Below are 21,851 nucleotides of genomic sequence, written 5' to 3'. Positions count from 1 at the left end.
AGACCGCATTTCTTTTAATCAGCCTAACCTGCCATTTGATTTGGAAACCGTCTTCATATCCTGACACAAGCCAGACATTCTAAGAAACCACTGCAGATATTATAGCATCTAATTCCACTTTCCAGTCGGAGATTTCTTGCATTCTAAGCATCATATGACAGCAATTACCTCCATCCCCCCCAAGCAGAGTTTAGGAAGGAAAAAAAAAAAAAACAAACTAAATAAATATTTGCACAAAGCAATTTGGATACAAATAAACACGACCTCAATGTAGCACAAAGTCAGGACTGTCGTATTTGGAGATTGGGCAGTTCTGAGCGATTCCTGGATTTGTATTTCATATTTTGTTATCGACTATACTTGTATTTAGCAGACAATTTTTAATTATTCCTCCTACTTCACCATCACAATGTATGGAAGCAGTGTAGACAGATTGTAAGGTCGCCCATTCCCATATATGAGCATAGTAAATGTTTATCTGTTTTATGTATCACTTACTACCCCATCAATCCATGGGACAACAACCAGGGCTTATATGTTCCCAATTCCCGCCATTTAAGCTGCCTCCTGATAAAGGGTCTTGCCTCAACTGGTTTCTGAATGCAGACGGGGTAGCTTCTCAATTACAGCATAGACTTAGACAACGGTCCAAGAGAAGGAAGAGGTAACTAAATGGACTTTTTGGGTCAATGAAGTGAAGGTTGAGTGTGTTAGGATTGGTTCGCACTACAGTAGGTACAACTTTAAAAGTTCAAGTGTAAGGTCTCATGCAGATGTCCATGCAATTTGTGTTCTATTGGTTTAAGATATAAAAATTACAATGGATAGTCTTTAAATTTACAGATGAAACTATGCGACCAAAGGCAGATTAGCTTGGGGCCATTTTCATTCTGGAAAAAAAAAAAAAAACTGTGCGCATTCCATGTAGTTTTGTTTAGACTATATTAATAAGCCGTCCTGAAAACTTTAAAATTCCTCTGCAAAAAACAAACATCTCACTCAGCCTGATAATATACCTGGGTCAAGATGTGAGCGGCCATGACCCCAGTACTTTACTATGATTGAAATGAGGGGTTACACAGTAACCCACAGGATAGGAGACGCCTTGGCGATCGCTAGATACCCCACCGATCTGAAGAACAGGGCTCTGAAGTTCACGGTTTGAATGGAGTGATGGTCCAACAAGTTTAGCCATTTTCAACAGTCCCATACTAAGGACAGGTGGAGGCGGCCATAGGTGGACATGCTCATAAGCGTGTGATCTGATTTTCTCAAATAAAGAGAAAATATTACTCCATCTTCATCATACTATCAGTCTGTGGATTTTTGGACTGCACACGGATGTCATCCAAGTGCAGTCTGATGATTTCCACAGATTTATTGACTTGCATGGCCTAGTGTAATCTGAATATTGGATTAAACTCGGACATGCAACTAATTTTTTTCTTGGACCGGTTGTGCAAGGCCCAATAGAATAACATTGGTCCAGGTGCGATCTGATGTTTTGTCGGATAGCTCTTGAACCGAAAATACTCGCATATGAACCTGCCCTAAAGCTGGACGGATCGCCCCTCTAGTCCATTGATATTACAGAGACAAACCAATTAGATCCAGTTAGCAAAAAAACGGATCTGATACAAATGAAAGAAAAACAGAGGCTAATTAATTGGTCTGGATTCTATAGACTGTTAAAAAAAAAAACGGATCCAGCAGAGATCAGTTATTTTAAAATGGAGTAAAAAGTTGTGTCTGCAGAACTTTTCCCAATGGATTGCTGCTGGATCCGTTCTAACGAATCATTACTGGACATAAAAAAAAAATGGATGGATGAAGAATTTCTTTCTTTTTTAGTCATGTAACAAGTTATCTTTAATATCTTAGCCAAGACGAAAGGATTGAAAAATCATCTTGGTCTCCTCCTCATACACTAGACCATAAGCCAAGACATTAGTGCAGGAATGCTGCACTTCAAACACCTCCAGCTCCTCTCCTACCTTATAAATGGAGGAGAAGGGGGACACAAATCTCCATTTGTAATACTTTCCAGGCACTTTTCCAGAAGGCTGACATGTTCTGATGTAGAAATCCTGGAGCTTTCTGTGCACTTTTATGAGCCGAGTGGGTTCACACATCTTTTCCTGTTGTGGAATGAATCCATTTTTTACTGCCTTTTTTTCCCAGAGCGCTAAAAGGTATTTCTGAGATGAAGTGCCACAAAGGACGGTTAATGGAGAAACCATAACATCACCTCAACAAGGACCTGTGAATGAAGCCCTCATATAAGGGAAGCCAGAAACATGCCACAATCACTGGACAGACGATCAGACCATGGAATAAAATGGCAAACAAATGAAGTGCTGGGCAGCAGTTTGTCACTGCATACAAAGACTGAAGTCCCCAAACTGGATGGTGGGGCTGGTTGGGGGGGGGGGGGTATACATACTTAGGCTACGTTCACATTTGCGTTCTGCGCCGCAGCGTCGGGCGCTGCAGCGCCGCCGCATGCGTCATGCGCCCCTATATTTAACATGGTGGCGCATGGACATGCGTTGCACTTGCGTTTTGTGACGCATGCGTCACTGTGGTGCATGCGTCAGGGCGCAGAGGACGCAGCAAGTTGCAGTTTTTTCTGCGCCCAAAACCATGCAAAGTGGACGCATGCGTCACAAAACGCTGCGTTGTGCATGCGTTTACCTAGTTTGGTTCATCAATATGCCATAGACCCCCCATCTGACGAGCTATTTAGCCCATGTAGATGGGACCAGTTTAGATATAAGGTTTTAGCACTTTGCTGTCCCATTACCAACATGTATGCATTCCTTGGGGCATGACCACACTTATAGGAATGGTCGGGCCTTACAGATAGATCCCATAACGTCAACTATCCAAAACTAGAGAGTGGTGCATCTGCCTAGCCAAAACAGATATATACACTCATCTACTGGTGGGAAAACTACTAGTGGTAGATAACTAACTGAACTGTGGAGGCCGCCAGTGCAAGGGTCAAACCAACACTTAGCTGATGGACTTTTTAGCAGCAGCACAAAATGCCCGCCCTCCTCCCACCACCAACCCTGGGGCCCGAGGGTTCTTATCCCATTTAGGTCACCAACTTCTGTAGGACTTTTCAGACACCTGCTTTTTAGAAGACGTGACATTTATAGACACCCTTCCACCGAAACCTGTCCTTTCGGATAAAAATGAACAGGAAAGACTACACTCCCTTCCCGTAAGGTTAAGCCCACATAAAAAACAGTCAATTTTTCATCCACATGCTCATTTTTTGAAAACCATACCACGTCTGTTTTTATACATCAATAATTAGAAAAAAAAAATATTGAAAGCCAAAAAGTCTAACATTTGCATTGGATCCATTTTTGTGGTTTTTTTATTTTTTTTATTACCGCAATTGCACGCGCATTGAAATATATAGGCGAGTCTCATAAAAAAAAACAAAAAAACACACCACAACAAGAACACACATCTGACTGGCACACAGATTTTTCTGTACAGCGATATTTTGTCTATGTAGAAGAATGTATATATATATATATATATATATATATATATATATATATATATATAATATATATATAATATAAAGGTTGTCTGTGCTGTGACCTTCCAATAGCTGCATTCTCAACTTCACAATGCACAGCATGAGCCAAAACTTTATCTGAAATCAATTAATGCCCTGGTTTCAGACCAGTTAGCGGTGGGTGACTTCAAAGGAGAAGTGAAGAGACCCAGACACACTGTCTATTGTGCTGCGCTTATCTCCAGCATGTCTGAGCTCAAATCAACAGGAAAGTGCAAATCACGTTCACAGCCCATTCTGCATGACAAAGAAATATTTTGCACACTGATCACCTCTGAGCTGAGCACCTATCATGGGAAACCAATCTGCTTCCAAAAGGACAGGCTCATCCACAGAAAATGGCTGCAAGAGTAATTAAAATGTAAATGTCTAAAGCTCATCATCAGAGGATACAGGGAAGGGGGGAGCTCTGTCAAACAGCCAGCTGCAAAGTGGTCTTCAAACCCTTATTAGTAGATACATTAATTGATTTAACCCCTCCGTGCCCTCCTGGATATCAAATCAAGACATTTACAAGTCTTCAGCAGCCAGGGCTTACATTTGGTTCATGCCATTCGTTTGTGGGTCCATCGGCACTTCTGTCTGAAACACTAAAAAACAGAATTTGGAGGGAACCCTTGATGGAGCCTCTAACATGTGGCTAAACAAAAATGTGAACCCATTATTAAACGAAAAGGTAAATCAACTCATTTTAGCAGGACGAGCAGACCATCTACTGTGTATTAGGGGTCTACAAACTCTTCCCAAATTCATGTTCAGAGAGATACATATCGGGAACGTAGGATTTTAGGTGATCCAGAGAGGTTTGGCAGTCACTTCTCTCCCTACAAAGAGCACAAGCTGAGCCAATTGTACATGTGTATGGGAAGGTTGGAAGGAATAGTCATCAGCCAAATGAGCAGCTAAAAGCCACCTAAAGCCGGCCATACACATTAGATGGATGTTGGCCAAACGATACTTTGGCTGACCGCCATCTCGGCCAATTCTCCCAAACACAGGAACTCCGCTTTTCCTAAAGCGTCATATCTGACATCTTTTTTTAGGGTCATTTTTGTTGCAGCATTTTTTTATATATATATATATATATATATATATATATATATACTTTATATAGAAATTAGTGAGCGACTTCCAAATCAAAGACACCTCGGTCAGGTCACTCGACAGCTGTCAAAGCCTGAAATGCATGAAAGAAGCTCAAAATGATTGCAAGTGGTTTCGACATTACGACGCATGTTCATTTTTATTCTCAGTACTTTTTCAAGCCGATTTCAAACGGAATCCGCCTGTAAAAGGCGATGTGAGCACATAGCCGTACGCCAATATTTACACATCCGTGTTTCACGGTCCGAGCGCTGACCGTGATTTACAGACATGTCGCAGATCTCCCTAACCCAACTTGACAGCCTCAGAGGCAAATATGAGGCTGTCAATTCTGTAAGGAAACCCACAGACCGGGAGAGTCCGTGAATCATGGACATATGAAGACAAGATTAGGTGTATGGTCACCTTAAGGCTGGAAAGAGGAGTGGACCAAAATTCCTCCTGACATGTGCACAAACCTCATCAACTACGAAAACTGTCTGACTGCTGTGCTTGCCAACAAGGGTTTTACCACCAAGTATTAAGTATGGTTTGCCAGAGGGATCAAATACAGTACTTATTTATACAATGTGATTTTCTGGATTTTATCTTTGATTTTCTATCTCTCAATGTTAAAAATTAACCTACCCTTAAAATTATAGACTGTTCATGTCTTTTTCAGTGGGCAAATCACAAAAATCAGCAGGGGATCAAATACTTATTTCCTTCACTGTATCTATAGCGGTGGTGGACATAAACAGAAGAGCGCTCCTGTGCAAGAGCAGTAGATGGCTCCTTCTTTGCATTTGTGACCAGCTTACCGCTTAAGAGGTGGTAGTAGCCTCCTTACCACTTGGGCCCTGTGCAGTTGCACCAATGGTATTTCCTCCCCGAGTTACAGGATAAGCTTACATTCACGCAAAGCATTTTCTTACAGCCGTTTTCCAAAACAGCAGTAAAAATGCTGCACTTTTGAAAATGTCAGAAAACCATAGAAAAACGCACCATGGCCACAACAAATGAACACATCCGGTCGGCCAAACCTCATCACTAACCCATTGCTGGGAAGGATTTCAGGTGTGCGCTCAGTCGCACCATCTAATTTCGATCATTGTGATTCCTAGAAAATTGAACACAGGTTATGGAACATATGTCATGTTTCAGATTGGAACATTCTGATACTTGATATCACCCATAGTAGTCGTATATCCTTAAAGGGAATCTGTCACCAGGTTTTTGCTATCCCACCAGACACATGCATGATGTAGGGGCAGAGAGCCTGATTCCAGCAATGTGTCACTTACTGGACTGCTTGCTGCAGCTTTGATAAAATGATTTTTTTCTGCTGCAGATTTGCCAGTTCTCTGCATGCCGAGTCCTATATAGCCCCTCCCGCAGCACTGATTGGCAGCTTTCTGTGTGCACCATGTATAGGCAGAAAGCCGTGAATCAGTGATAGGGATGAGTTTACACAGAGCAGATGAATATGGAGGATTACTAGTCCTCTAGTGATAATGTCCTGCTGAGAAAACTGATTTTGTGAAAACTACAACAAGCAGCCAAGGAAGTGACACATCGCTTGAATCAGGGTCTCAGTCTCACGAGAGATCTTTTTGAAGGGTCCTACTAAAGAGCTTTGAACACTCTGCACCGCTGTTTATTGCCTCAATGTGGGAACATATCCCCATGAAGAACACGTATTCAAGGAAGAATATCTCCATTAGGGGAGAGTCACACGGCCGTATAACTCAGACGAGGATCGCAACGCAATGTTCAGACAGGAGCGCGACATCATGTATTTCTATGCAGCTGTCACGCTCGGGTTTGGAGGGCAGACAGACAATTCGTGCACGGTGTCGCGGTCCTCGTCCCAGTTATATGGCCGTGTGACTCCCTTTATAATGAATATTGTTTAAGGCCTATTTATACACACTGTACATGTATACAGGTCACCAATCAGCTGTCAAACAAGAAAAAAAACACTAGTTCATAGTTTATTATGTATACCCATCCTCACATGTAAAGCGCCATGGAATAAATGGCATAATAATAATAATAATAATAAATCATCTGATAATCTTTAGGACAGCGTAATTCATCCATTGTCAGCAGCAAATTGCACCGTTCTTACAGAGAATGTGTTGCAGAAAGCATGCGCGCTGCATAGAACAATTGCATAAACGATCGTTCTGGCCCCAAACAGTTTTGTTGGCCATAAACGGGTGGAAATCCACTGGTTTATAGTCAATGGGCAGATATCAAATCTTACAAAGGGAGGTACACATTGCAATGTAGGCCTAGACTGCAGTCTATTATGGATAATACTAAGTGAATTTGTGGCTCCGCTGCAGCTATAAAGAAAAAAACAAGACCCACAATCGCAGCAATCAAACTTGTACAAATGGGACCCTGCAAGTTCCCAGTGTCTGACAGGGACAGGCCTACTGCCTTGTACAGATGGGGGGTAGACTGACATTAGAAGAGTATAATATATGAGGTCTGGGAGGAATCAGATTTCATGGATGTTTGTCTCCAGTCTTACTACCCTCCCTATCCCACCTCTCCAGCTCTTTAAATAAAAAGACAGCAACACAAATATATTTGCCTAGTAGTTCATAGACCTCCATCCACCCACACAGATAAACATAGCAAGCAGCAGACGAAGACATTCCCTGAGGAACGCTGGCTCTCTTCCCACAATATGTTTGTATAGTATTGCAGCTAGCTGGGGCTTTTGCTGTGCTGCAAGATACCATGTGCAGGGTCTCACTCTAGTCCCAAGCACTGGGGAGGGAGCTCAAGACCCCCAAAACATCAGAAAATAAAACTTTATCCAAGGCCCATAATAAACACATAGTGGTCCAAACACCCCCCAACAACTAGCTTATTGCTAGAGCCTATGTGCAATGTCTGTTTCTACCCCAGGCCATATAGATTCCATGGCACCGTCACCTGAGGGCCCTACAGATGTCTGTCACAGGATCTGGCATTCTCTAATATACACAATGCCTACCAAATACCCCAGGAGATCACTAAACTGTAGTAAACAGTAAAAGACTGAGTGCAAGCATTCCAGGCCTCAAACAGATAACATATGACCCCCACAGCTTAGAAAGCCCCCCTATCAAAAGCTACAAGAATCCGCTAAAAAAAAGGTATACAGTATATGTGACTAGAGCGCACAAGTATTCAATGTTTACATATTTATATATTCAATATTTACTTATTTGCTTCCTCACACCAGTGAAGGTAGGAGACCACTAATATGGAGGCAGGAGACCACCTAGACATGGACACCACTTGGAGAGACCTCCTAACCATGTCACAAGAGGCCACCAGGGTTTGCACTAAGTGACCCAACCGCTTTGGAAGCCCCCCACTCTAAAAAAAAGAAGCCCATCCTACTTACACTCCACCCAGCTGGGTAAATACAGTGCAATGCATCCCACAGCTGCTGCAGAACCTCAGTGGACACAGTTCTGCAGATGACCCCTCCTATTGTGTATACACACTGGATACAATGTTGCAGCCGGTGCTGGAGGTCGGTTTCCTCCACTTTACCGCAGAGTCATCTCTTACCTCTGATTGCAACAATGTTGCCTTTTCGGTGTTGTCGCCGGTTCTGCAGCTAATCAGGAGCACCGTCCTCCTAGAAATCCCATAGACCGGCCATAGATGGGGCTGAGCAATCACAGCGGTGAGAGCGGATGGGAAGGAGACTTTCCCCTGCAGCAGCAGCAACAGAAGCAGCAGCAGCAGCAGCAAGCCTCATCTTCCAGGCAGGACACCTCCCCCTGCACCCAGGACGAGGAGAAGACCCCCGCCTCCCCCGACCCCTCCACTCTCCAGGGAGCAGACACAGCCACACTGAGGACCCAGGGAAAGGACCGGGCAAAAGTTGTGTGCGAACAGCCAGAGCCTGGGACTGTGTGTCTGAGCGAGGAGGAAGGGGCTGGCTGCTCCAATGGGTGTCTGGGGCTGTAATTAACCAGGCATTACACATCATTTCCTCCACAGAGGAGGGAGGGGAGGGCTGGAGGAGGAGGACAGGGAGGAGGAGGACAGGGAGGAGGAGGAGGACAGGGAGGAGGAGAAGAAGGAGGGACCAGGCACAGGGGAAGGGAATTGGCTCCATGAATGAGGCAGGCAGGGCTGGAGGAGGAGGGCAGGTGAGTAGTGGAGGGAGGGGGATATGGCTGGGGACAGGTTCAGCCACATTCACAGGACCCTCATGACAATACTGACATGGGTGTAATGCGATGAAAGGCTCATGGTAATGGGGGAGCACTTCTCATCAAATTAGTGAAGTCAACAGAAGTCGAAGAGTTGTGCATTGTTTCGACAAGTTCCCACAATGAGCTTTTGGTGCGTTTTTTGACCCTGCGTATTTTTGCTGGGTTTGGCTATATGCACAAGTTGCGGATTAGACTGTGGAATTTTCTGTGCAGATTCTGCATTCATTGGCAGAAAACGTAGGTCAGAATCTGTGCCTTTTTTTGCAGATTTTGTGCTCTTTTTTTTTTGCGGATTTGCAGCGGATTCTGTGCAGATTTCTTCCCTTTTTTACCCCTGTGGATTTCTATTATGGAATGGGTGCAGAAACGCTGCAGATCCGCAAAAAGAATTGACATGGTCCTTTTTTTTTAAATCTGCGTTTTCCGTGCGGATTTATCCGCACCATTAGCACAGCATTTTTTGCCCCATTGATTTACATTGTACTGTAAGGGTATGTGCACACATTGCGGATTCGTGTGCGGATTTTTCCACGCAGAATCAGAAAAATCCACAGGTTAAACGCCCTGCGTTTTACCTGTGGATTTACCACAGATTTACTGCGGTTTTTCTGCGGATTTCACCTGCATTTTTACACTTGCGGTTTCCTATTAAGGAACAGGTGTAAAACGCTTCGGAAGCTACACAAAAAATTGACATGCTGCAGAAACTAAACCGCAGCAAATCTGCGCAGACTTTTCCGCAGCATGTGCACAGCAGATTTGGTTTTCTATAGCTTTACATGCCACTGTAAAACGTATGGAGAACAGCTGCAGATCCGCAACCAAATCCGCACGTGTGCACATAGCGTTAATCACTTGCGGATCTGCGCATAAAGAAAAGCAGATCCGCAGGAAATCTGCAACGTGTGCACATACCCTTATACAGTTCCAGCAAAGTGGATGGGATTTATAGAAATCTCCTGCCCACTGTGCTTGTTTTTTTTTTCTTGTTTTTTTTTTTGTACTCTGTGTAATCTGACCTGCGCTGCTTGTTTCAATTCCTCAGCATGTCTATTTTTCTTGAGTTTTTTGTGTGCAGATTTTCCCCATAGACTTGATGTAAAAAATTCACAAGTAAAAAACGCACATACGTTTTTGACCACTTCCGCGGCACAAACGCATCAAAGACACATGTAATCCGCACCTAAGTATATCAATAACGTTTTCTCAACGCCAAATACCAGGAAGTATAAAATAAAAAACAGCTTCAATTAAAGTGTGACACGCCAAAAAGAGACGAAAAGCGCGATGGAGAAACACATGATAAAAACGCATATTAAAAAAAACGCAAGTAACCTGATTTAAATAAGGGTACTTTCACACTAGCGTCGTGCACTGCACGTCGCTATGCGTCGTTTCGTAGAAAAAACGCATCCTGCAAAAGTGCTTGCAGGATGCGTTTTTTCTCCATAGACTTTTATTAGTGACGCAGTGCGACGCATTGCCACACGTCGCAACCGTCGTGCAATGGTTGCGTCGTGTTGCGTCGCCACCAAAAAACGTTGCATGTAACGTTTTTTGGTGCGTCGTGTCCAGCATTCTGCCCCCGTCTCCCCGCACCTCACAATGGGGCAGCGGATGCGTTGAAAAACAGCATCCGCTGCCCCCGTTGTGCGGCGCTTCCACAGTATGCGTTGGTGCGCCGCAACGTCGCATTGCGACGTGCAGTGCACGACGCTAATGTGAAAGTAGCCTAATAAGTGCAGAAATTCTGCAGCTTCAAAAACTCACAAAAAGCTCATTGTGGGAATGTAGCCTTACTGGACTTGGGAAAGCTGGATGGCAACTAGAACAGATGTAAGTAAATTCTTCACAATTTCCTGCCTGACGTGCGATTTTTAATATTAGTGTATTCTTATGCGGCAGGGACTGGGTGCAACTGCAAACTCTGCACCCACTATAGCTACAGCTCTGGCAACCAGTATGGCGGCCATTGTACAGACACCCAGCTTTCCAAGGATCATAGTTACAGTATTTCAAGAATACTGCGTTGTAAATACTTTTCTGACAAAATAAGACAAAAGTATCCTAGGAGTTAGTTACTTTTATTGGCTAACCAATAATGGTATATCACCCCTAATAATACTTTTGGCATAAAAGCATTTACATAGAGTTTCCAGCTAACACAGTACCACAATATAATATTTTTGTTATTGTACTTCATAAGGCAGTATTTCATATTGCTGTCCAAGTTGGATCCAACAAAACCTCAGATCTCACTCGGACCAATGTTAGTTTATGGAACCGTGCCCATGACAGAGTCTGTATAAGGAAAAAATCGCTCTGTGCTCGAGTTTGATCCGGTTTTCTGATGAGACTTGACCATGCATAGAAACCATCGGACTGCACTTAAATGACATCTGAGTGCAGTCCGAATTCCATGGACGGACAGAATGGAAAAGATGGAGAATTTTTCTTTCTCCATCTTTTGCTCATCCGAGTGAATCGGATCAGGCTTTGATCACAGTGTCATTTACATAATCAACCTGATTTTCTGGGATGAGAAAACATACAGTTATCTGCACCTGTCCTAAGGATGCTGCACAAAAAAAGATAACTGTGCTTTTCAGGACAGTAGGAAAGCTGAGTGAGTAGGAAAATGCGTAATCCATATTGACATCTATGCCAGAAGCCGTTTTCAACAGATCCCAATGAATTCTGAAGTTTCCTATTGACTTAGATATTGTTTTTTTTACGCTTCCTCCGGGGTTCTGATATTATTTTATGGCAATAATTGTATTGCATAACAAGATATTTCTTGCTGTAAAAAAAAAATCTGAAATTCCCAAATGAAAGCTTGCTAGTAGTACTCTCTTGACTTTAAAGGGAATCTGTTACTCGGCGAGGCAATCAAACTGACGATGATGGTATGGGAGTAGTAATACAATGAGGACAGGCGGCAGAGATTTCTTCCAGGCACCGCACACCCCGAATACTGGAAGTAATCATTAGCATAAAGTCCGAATATAACATTTCTCCACAACAAGACCATTAATATGGGCATACAGGTAGGACTAGTGTAACATTTCTATTACCTGTATGCCCATATTAATAGGTCATATACGTCCAGGGGGGTGACAGATTCCCTTTAAGTTCAGTTTTATGGTTGTGACAATCTCAGTGAATCTATGAGGATACCTGTACACGTAGCCGATTTGAAGCGCGTTATCCATAGCGTTTCTGCAACATATTTCACACAGTCCTTTGTGTAGATTTTGTCACTAATTTCACCCTGTGCATTGAAAAAAATGTACCCGTCATAAAAATCCACAGAGTTACTTGACATGCTTCCAATTTAAATATCCATATCGGAGGTCAATCTACAGGGAAATAATTTCTGCAACAAGTAATTAAGATTCTTAATGTCATCTACTTAACTGATACTGTATTACACTGCAAATTTTCCGCACAGAAATCTGAAGATAAAATCCACACCAAATTCGCACCATGTTTACCCTAAGGGCTCATACTCACTTGCGTGAAACTCAGATGAGTCTCGCATGTTAATACCCGGCGCTGCTGCCGGCACTCAGATCGGAGCGTGCGGCCGCATAGGAATACATGCAGCCGCACGCTCCTCTCCTCTGTGCCAGGTGCTGTGCCGGGTATTGCCGTGCGAGACTCATCCAAGTTCCGTGCAAGTGAGTATGAGCTCTTAAAGTGGCTATTTTGGTTGTCATTTAAATGTTTCAGGAACTTTCAAAAAAATGTTTTGTGTTAGCAGAGTAGTATGGTAGATTGTTTGTTGCAGAATGAATTTTATGCTTAGACATAAGGCCATACGAGTCTGATACTCAATCAGCTACGTATTACAGTAGCAGCACTATGGATGAGGTTTTACAGACATTGAGCAGCCTGCAGAATTTTCATCCACAGCATGTCAATTTATACTGTGGATTTTCACTGCAGCTTTCACCCCTCTGCAGCAAAATCTGGTCCATTGTGATATTTCCTTAGTATTAACATTTTACTGTGCACTATAAATGACATTATCTGTATTCTATAATTACAGAAATGGCAAATTTACATTTTTTTATATTTTACTTACTAATTTACTTTTGATGGCCTTTTATTTATTTATTTTATTTATTTATTTTATAAGGTGAGATGATTAGAAAACTGTATATCTGACTTTATTTTGTCATTATTCACTGTGCAGGCAAAACAAAATGTAACTTTAAAGCTTGGATTTTTTTTTTTATTTGTCCAACAATAAGACATTTTAAAAAAGGAAAAAAAATGTGTTGTTTTTTTTACACCTGTTTGTGGCTGAAATGTCATTCCCTTCATTTCATTATCTCTATGTCTCTGTAGTACATTGTAGGCAACCTTGTATTTATGAGCCCACAGAGGTGAAAAAATAAAGAAGAGTCAATGCTTGACTCCCTGATCCATGACGTTCCTTTGTGCTCAGCCCTGCACCTTCCACCAATTTGCTGAGATCAGCATCTGCTTGGGTTATCACGTGTGTACTGCAGCTATTCAGAGGCTACAACCTTCATATTCCATCTGATCATTTTTTTTTTAGATTTTTTTACTCTCCTTGGACCAATTAATAATGGGTTCTCCAGTAGTGGTCAAGATCTTCATGTGTAAAGTCCCCCCATGCACCTTAGATGGCTGATGGACTGATGGAGGAACAATGGTTTGGCTGATCATTCAGAAGCTATCTCATCTGACTCTTCCATACACAGGATCCATCTCTGGTACCGAATGCTCCCATGTTTTCTATGAGAGGGACACTTCCAGACATCTTTGGCGGAATCTTATCTCTAGATAACAAAAGGATCCACAGCCTTAAATCAGACATGCCAAATCCTCCTCTAACCCAACATCATATGTCAGCGCCCCCCGACATATATTAGATTGTTGGCCAACCTGCCGATATCGGTGGATTTGGACAACATTAGTCTAATGTGTATCGGTGCTTAACAATCTTATAAATGGCAAACTTGGAGGTCATTGTTAGGTCCTGGCAGTCATTACCTCCCATCTACACCCCTTTGAAAAAAACATTTTGGTGCCACGGTGACTAGAGGGCTGACGTCCGATAGATTGGTGAAGCGACCGCCATCTCATCCAACTCTCCCATACACAGGAGCGCTCGTTTGGTCGATAGCTCCTGTCTTCTCCATGACAAACTGACATGTCGGCCGGCGGTTTATCTAGGGTAGCAAAATGCGATCGGCATTCCGAAATCAGTGTTGACATTTCTCTCAACCACCAGTCAGCCAACACCCCTCTACACATTAGACCATCGGGTCAACCCGTCAAAATTGGCATACGTCTAATGTGTATGGCCAACTTTAGGGTTAAAAGTCCAGGATTGGAGTTATCACTCATCTTGGCCATTATAGTGGAGTGTTAGCTGTATCATACATCTGACATCCACTACTAAGTACAGTTCCTGTGTCGGCACCATTACTGGGCCTTAATATTATGGCAGTTTATTATAAGTAACCTCCCACCGCCATGTACTATTACAGATCAGGGCAGGATGGGAAAATCAAATGAAGTGTTATCAAATTATATGTGAAGGTAAACCCTGCACATACATATAAATGATATCCTACATGACGTATACAGACAACTTCTCTAATAACTCGCCAGAGACATCAGATGGTAGATATACTGACCTTTATCTAATGTCTTTGTCTAGCAAGTTCCTTTTCATTCATAATTTCCTCACAGATTTTTTATCTGTTACTGGAAAAGTTTTGTGACGTGTAATATGGCCATTCTGACAGATATACAGGGGTTGTTATCCAGCTTTCCTAGAGCCCAGAATGGAAAATGTATTAAGTAATACTGTAATTTCTCAGATGATTAGCTATTTTCCAAGATTTGCAGGAAATGATCTGCTATTCAACAGTATAATAAATTGATTGGACTTTTTGCATCACCCAATCCAAACTGTATGGGGACCAAATGATCATTAATACAATCAGTCCTCATACAATTTACATATTATTCACAGTACATCCCATTTACGTGGGGAGATGTGCCTCGACCATGATAATTTTAGGGCTCATGGAGATAATACAATCTGTCAACAACCTAGTGTTTTGCTTGTTTGTTGTATGGTTATAAAACCAACTGATTAGCTTATCGTCTACTCTAGAGGGTCTATTCAGGCTGAGGTTTCATGCCAACAAGAAGACCGCTAGAAGTCATCTACATCAGTTTTTCTCAAGCTTTTCAAGCCAAGTACCCCAGTGACAAGAATTTTCAGCCAATTACCCCTGTAAGGATGTAGCTGAACAGGTCCTGTAGTCGATATATGTGTCAGGTGGTAACTTTGGTGATATGAAGACTGGAAAAGAAGGATCCAGCACCATTACTGCTGAGAGGGTTTTCTATTGGGCCCCAATTCTGGTCTGGGCTTTAGGAGCAGATAGAAGAGTAGGGTGGGACTGGCTGCTCCCATGTCTCAAATCAAGACAGCAGTTAGGCTGTCTCAGATGTTGTCTGTGGGTGTGGGAGGCAGAAAAGACCTGTAGTGTTGGCAGTTATAGCCAGTAGCTGAAAAGTTTTTACGAAGTTAGTGAAACTTCACGTTTGGACCAAACCGCATTGCTTGTGTGAGCGCTAACGGCTGCCAAAGAGTGTGAAATGCCTACACCCTCAAGGAAGTGATAAGTTGTAAATAAAAAAAAAAAATAAGGCCATGTCCACTGACTACAGACCATTCTCTTAAAAATTACAGACCCCATATCAGACCCCTAAAACATTACAGACCCCAGACAAGTCTCCTCTTGAATCTTTTATATGAAGACCACACTTAAAAAGGTCAAACTTCAGATTATACCCCTTAAAATGACAGACCTCAGATCAGAACTTGCTTAAAATTGAAGACTCTAAACCCATCCTCCCTTGTATATACAGGAATCCTTTAAAAAATTACAGACGTCATACGAGAACAGTACCCCCTTGATAATGTAAACTTCAGATGAGACTCCCTTGAAATGGCAGACCCCAGATCAACCAACCTTTCTGTATACAGAAGCCAGACAAGTCGCCATTTATCTATACGGCTCTTCTTTAAAAATGAAAAACCCGAGATCGGACTATGTGCAAATTAGAGACCCCAAACCACTTCCCCCCTTTGTATATACTTGCCCCCTTAGTACGAGAAACAATCCACAGATCAACTCCCCATAAAAAACTTTACACTCTGTATCAGTCTTCATAAAAATTAAACCGCTCAAAATTCATACTGAATTTTCTTCTATACACCAATATATGAATCTTTTCCGCTGTTCCTGCCCTGTACGAGGCTGCACTCAGAACTGTGTAAACCGCGTGTCAGGTTCCGTATAGATATATTTACCTTCGAGGTCTATCATGGTAATATTTTTTTCATCAAGTCATGATAGCGGGTGAGGACTTTATATATTTACAGAAGGATAAAAAACCTGTAAGTTGATCCATTGTGCATCATAAATCATAGATACATTCCTCCGTCTCTTCTTCAGAGGTAATTAAATATCATGTGAATATTGTCATATTTCATCTGACATTTGAAATGTCTGAATATCTCAAAGATCTAGAAACCAGTGGCTCTCCAGTTGCTCTCTGATCATCCCATAAATAACCCATAGCCTATGCATGTATTTCAGAAGATAAAGATAAATTAATGCTGCTACTGCCTTTATTTTTTTATTAATGTGTACCTGTCATTTCAAGTGATATTGCAGAATAAGCTGTATTATGAGTACATGAGAAATAACATTAGTTATGTCCATTATTTTACTTGTAGCATGCAGTTTCCACATATTTCCCCCTCCACAAGATCCTTTTCAAACTTTAGTTGTGTCTGAGCTACTGAGTGGTAACTAACTGCTATGAAGTCCCCAATACACAAGAAAATAAAGATACTGCCTTTGCTAGGTTTTGAGTGTGCGATAATACCCCATCCACCACTCACCGGTGTTTATCTCTGTTGTTTGTGTGAGTATATTTGTATGATTGGTATTTTCCTTTATCCCTGTTCGTATTACCTTGTTATTCTGCTCAGTGTATTATGATACACTACTACTCCCCTCTTCCCTGGGTGGGAGAAAGGTACAGACTGAGGGCAGATTCAGGAGCTAGGGCAAGGTACGTTTCTTATTTTCGCTTGTGCTATTTATGCAAAGTTTGTTGAAACAGTGACCATTTCAGATGAGAATTAGTCCAGAAAGATACATTGTTAATAAAAAATAATGATCTTTTGTGCTTTACCTCTAGATCGGAATGCTGCTCGCTCTCCTGTGCCGGTGCCACACGGACAGGATCTCACAAAGTCTCAAGAAGTTCTATGAAAAGCTCATAAACTATTAAATAACACAGAGCTATTTATACAGGAGACTCCTTCACCTCCTACAAAAAGTCATTTCCCACCAGACAAGGACAGCAAAGGTATGAAAACTGAAAATGTGAGGTTGTTTCTTTTGTGATCTCAACCTAGATCTAGTATGTTTTGCCCTATATGGTCACATAGCTTTTGATCAAGGAGGTATTTGCCCATTGTCAGATCTTCTAATAACCCCTAGTGTTTTTGGCAATGGGGCTACTTCGTCCCTTTAAAATAAGATGCATTGGATGACTTTTAGGAGTTAAACTAAAATAACAAAATGCAGAAAAAAATCTCTGCTTTAATCATTTTTTGTTTGATCATATTTTGCTTCATATTTCACTTAAAAGGAATCTGTCAGTAGGTTTTTGCTGTGTAATCTGAGAGCAGCATGATGTAGGGGCAGTGACCCTGATTCAAGCTATGTACTAATTACTAGACTGTGAGTTGTTGTTTCTATAAAATCAGTATTTTATCAGCAAGACATTATCACTAGATGACTAGTTGTCTCGTGCCATGTAGTCCTATTACTCTGTGTAGCCCCACTCCACCACTGATTGACAGCTTTCTGCCTATCCACAGTGTACGCAGACAGCTACCAATCAGTAGAGTGGGAGAATTAATACAGAGCTGCTAGATCAGCAGCAGAGAAAACAGTAATTTTATCAAAATGACAGCATGCAGATCAGTAAGTGATACATGGATGGAATCAGGCTCTCTGCCGCTACATCATGCTGCTCTCAGATTACAAAGCCAAAACCTGGTTACAGATCGGCTTTACTGCTTACTTGTGTGTCTGAAGAGCTCAGCTGTCTCCCTAATCCATCTCAATATCCTGTGTGGGGCTGTAAGACAACTGGCTGCAGCAGGAGCCTCCCCCCAGTAGCACAAAAGAGCTTCGGAGGAAGCTGTATGCAGAACGCGCGCCGGGGTGCTACTTTGGCTGCCACAAAGGTTTATGCTCATTTTCACATATGGCTTATTATGGAAATTTCATCATGATCTTCTTGGTTCATATGTCCAGGAAGGTTCCCTATTTCCATTTTTTGGATCTTATTCTTATAGAGCATTCTATGTGATTTGTCTGTCATTATTTCCTATGTTATTTTATAGCCTACATGTCATCTACTTTTAGCAGACTTCTGCTTCTGGGATACTTATCCTTATAAGTTTGGATCTTCTTTGCCTCGTTGTGGTATATTATTTGGTGCATTTAGGTATTTTTGCTTGGCAGGACTGTTTCTGTTCCACCCTACATTGTTGAGGTGTATATGCAATTCCTTTCTGCATATGACTATAAAGATTACTATTATTGCTCAAGTGACGATTGATATTTGTGTTTACAGGCCCTGTATGTGCTTTGCCTATGTCTGATACTCTCCTTTGTTATGTTTTTATCTGTGTTGTGATTATTTAATAAAGACTTGTACTCCCATGTGTTTGTTGGATTTTTAATTATTTACTGTACTTCTTCCCATTCCTCAAGATTCAGAGGCATAGGGAGCAGTGGTGACATTTGGCCCCAAGCAGGGGCATTATAGTCAGGAGTGCGGGTTGTTCTGGGGCATACCCACTCACCTGCCCGCAAATGCCTGATCGATGCCATGACATAAGTATTGGGCAGAAGTAGAAGCAATCTCGGGTCCTAGGCTTCAGCACGAGTAAAGCTCTGCAAGTCCTCAGAGCTTTGGATCAGTCCTTCGCACAGCAGCTCTGACCCAGCAGATCATATGAGGTCTTGCGGTCTGTGCTTTTGCAGGGCTCTCCATTCAGAGTTCTTCATGCTAATCAGCCCTAATTGGATAAAAGAGATCCCCTGGCTGCTTTTTATTCCACCATAGAAGCTTCAGTGATCTCAGTAGCCATTTACTGGCTGTGCATATATGCATTATGCCACGGGATCTTCTCCGGGCAGGATAAAAAGCAGCTGGTAGGTACAGTGTGAGATGAAGACTGCAGAGAGACATTTGGGAAAAGTGATGGTGCAAGATATTGCTACTTTGTCCCATTAATTGAATACCTTGTGCCACCGCTGCTATACGTACTGCACAGGTCAGTAAAGGCCATCCTGCAAGCCATTGTAAAACGAAGACATTTCAGGGCTCGTAGGAGCGCCGTGTCTTCTTCACACAGTTGTTGATGGGCTAAGGTGCGAAGAGTCGGACCCCATCTCCTAATGATAGGTCATTCATTTTATAAAGGTAAATAATCACAGCTCTGGTCCTGCACAGTAATTTCATTATTATTATTATTTATTTATATAGCACCATTGCTTCCATGGTGCTATACATGAGAAGGGGTTACATACAATTGTGCAATTGTGAAGCTGTTTCTTGGTCAAAAGTAGATTTTCACCATCTTATGGTTTTTATATACAGTCGAATAGGAGAATTGTATTTTAGGCTTTGGGTGGTCCTTTGAGGAGCATTAGAATACCGAGGGTCCCTTTCTGTTCCAACGTCCAAATAATACTATTATTATGGTGCATTAGATGTAAAAGCTCTGAAATGTCCACGCTTTAGTCCCACGTGCTGGCATATGCCACACAGGGGCAGGGCATGCAACTGCTATGGGACCTTTGGTAAAAGTGGAATACATACGGTACTTATTCTCCTGCTCCCCATCACACACTAAGGACTATTCCCTGCAGTTACCACTAGCGGCAGCTCACTGTATACAGATGTTTACAGCTCTCAATGACCTAATATATGAATGAAGTTGGAAAATTTGGAGCTCCGTAGCTGAAATATTGGACCTGGAGAAGGAATGGGGACAAAATCTGCATATATAGCGAAATCGTCAGCAAAGTCTGCAACAAATCCACATCAAGATCTGATCACAGGTGAGACTGCTTTATGCGTAGGCAGGCAGGCATCCCACACTGCAACTGGAGCATGCAGTCATGAACAATGATCTCCTGCAGCCACCAATGAGTGCATGAGTTTGGTCTGATGCCTCATGCAGCATGCATACCTGGAATGAAGAGTAGAGAAATCCAGCTACCATACATTATGGCACCCAACACCATAATCTCGAAAGTAGGACAAGCTTGACATTCCCTCATGGAGACCTTTTCATGTCATTGTCCACCTCGTCTTTAGATGGAGACTGGAGGCTGTAATGGAGGTCTGTTCTTCTCAGGGATGAGTCACACTTTTGTCTTGGAAGCAATAATAGCTGGAGATTGGATTGGCAACCTTGTGGGCAACGCCATGAAGTGGCCTTCACGAGAAAACATCACATGATTCTACTACCAGGATTATGGTGTGGGGTGGCAAAATGTACAGTACCCAGACTATTCTATTCTCCATTCTAAGTAAACGAACAGCTCAGCATCACATTGAGTTGGTCAAGGAACCAGTGGTACAGCCATTTCTCCAAAGGATCCCAAGAAACGTTTTTCAACACAATAATACATGACTGCATGTCGTTTGTACTGCTGTGATCAGCATGTGTGGCCTAAAGATGCTACCATGGCCTGCAGTGTCTCTGAACTTGTCTACATGGTGCACACTTGGGAACATCATTAGTCGGCAATTGCAAAGGGAGCTGCCAGCAGTGGAACTTTATTATTTGTCCATTCAGTGCATTCTGCAGAGCATTCCTCAATCAACCATTAAAAACTTCATTGATAGTAGCTAAGGCTGTAAGTGCAGGGATTTCTGTATGAGGCACTCATATTCCATACTGAATTTTTTACATTATGTTTCCATTTTTAAAAATTTGCATATAATTAACATTTCTAAATGCTGCTGCTTTAATGAATACAACATTATTTTTCTGTTTGCTCCTGGGTCTCTCCAATTCTGAGATGTGGTCTTTCTCCCCTGCAAAGAAATCTAGTCTTTTGACCAAGTGGACGTGTTCCTTAACTGTTCCCTTCCAGTGATTTCTTGAGGACCACGCCTCAAGAGACAGAGTGATCTATTTCAAGTGTTTATTTCTGTTACCGTTAATGATTATGGCTCACAGCCAATGAAAGTCCAAAAGTCATTATGTCAGTAAATTAGAATCATTAACAAAAAAACAATGCAAAGGCTTCCTAAGCATTTAAAAAGGTCCCTTATTCTGTTTCAGTAGCTCCACAATCATGGAGAAGACTGCTGACTTGACAGATGTCCACGCCCCCTGAGGAAGGAAGATAACTTCTGAAACGCGCGTCGGGGAGGGTGGGAGATTGCATGAACCTCTGTCACACACCAATAGGTATGTTGCTACCATTACGATGTCTATGTATTAACTGGTGTTGTTAACAATTGGGGATGTATATGCCTTTACTTTTTGTATATTTTTGGGGATATCATGCTGCCTCTTACCGCCTTTGTATATGCGGCACGGTTTGTCACTTTTTAGCCATGTTTCTGCCAATTGACCTTTTGTATCAATAAATTTATTCTTGCAATTATATTTATGTATTAGTCTGGACTTTTTCCACTGAGCTGTCCTGTGGTGATTCTCTTATTGACTTCAGTGGGTCCTTATTTGGTTCGATACTCCGGCTATGGATTACATCCCTATATTTATATTATCTTTTATATTAGATTGATCATGCTGTACTTCA

General features: G+C 42.1%; 1 protein-coding gene and 1 long non-coding RNA gene across 3 annotated transcripts in view; one reads left to right on the top strand and one right to left on the bottom strand.

The window, feature by feature from the left end:
* ACVR1 (activin A receptor type 1) overlaps positions 1–8,696 on the bottom strand; it is an 84,739-nt gene extending 76,043 nt beyond the window's left edge. Inside the window, exon 1 of one of the 2 annotated variants that reach the window (XM_077272922.1) lies at positions 8,261–8,696. The gene's annotated coding sequence lies outside the window, so the exon portion shown is untranslated. The remainder of the gene's footprint in view (positions 1–8,260) is intronic. The other variant, XM_077272923.1, reaches the window with a different exon arrangement.
* An 82-nt stretch (positions 8,697–8,778) lies between these two features.
* LOC143785997 (uncharacterized) lies at positions 8,779–21,648 on the top strand. Its single transcript, XR_013218194.1, has 3 exons — positions 8,779–8,850; positions 17,185–17,355; positions 21,368–21,648. It is a non-coding gene; the product is annotated as an uncharacterized LOC143785997 (long non-coding RNA).
* Positions 21,649–21,851: the final 203 nt, after the last annotated feature.

Source organism: Ranitomeya variabilis, chromosome 7, assembly GCF_051348905.1.
Source record: "Ranitomeya variabilis isolate aRanVar5 chromosome 7, aRanVar5.hap1, whole genome shotgun sequence".
NCBI classification, from domain to species: domain Eukaryota; kingdom Metazoa; phylum Chordata; class Amphibia; order Anura; family Dendrobatidae; genus Ranitomeya; species Ranitomeya variabilis.
Note: the sequence above shows the minus strand (reverse complement) of the source record. Positions and strands in the feature narration are given on the sequence as shown.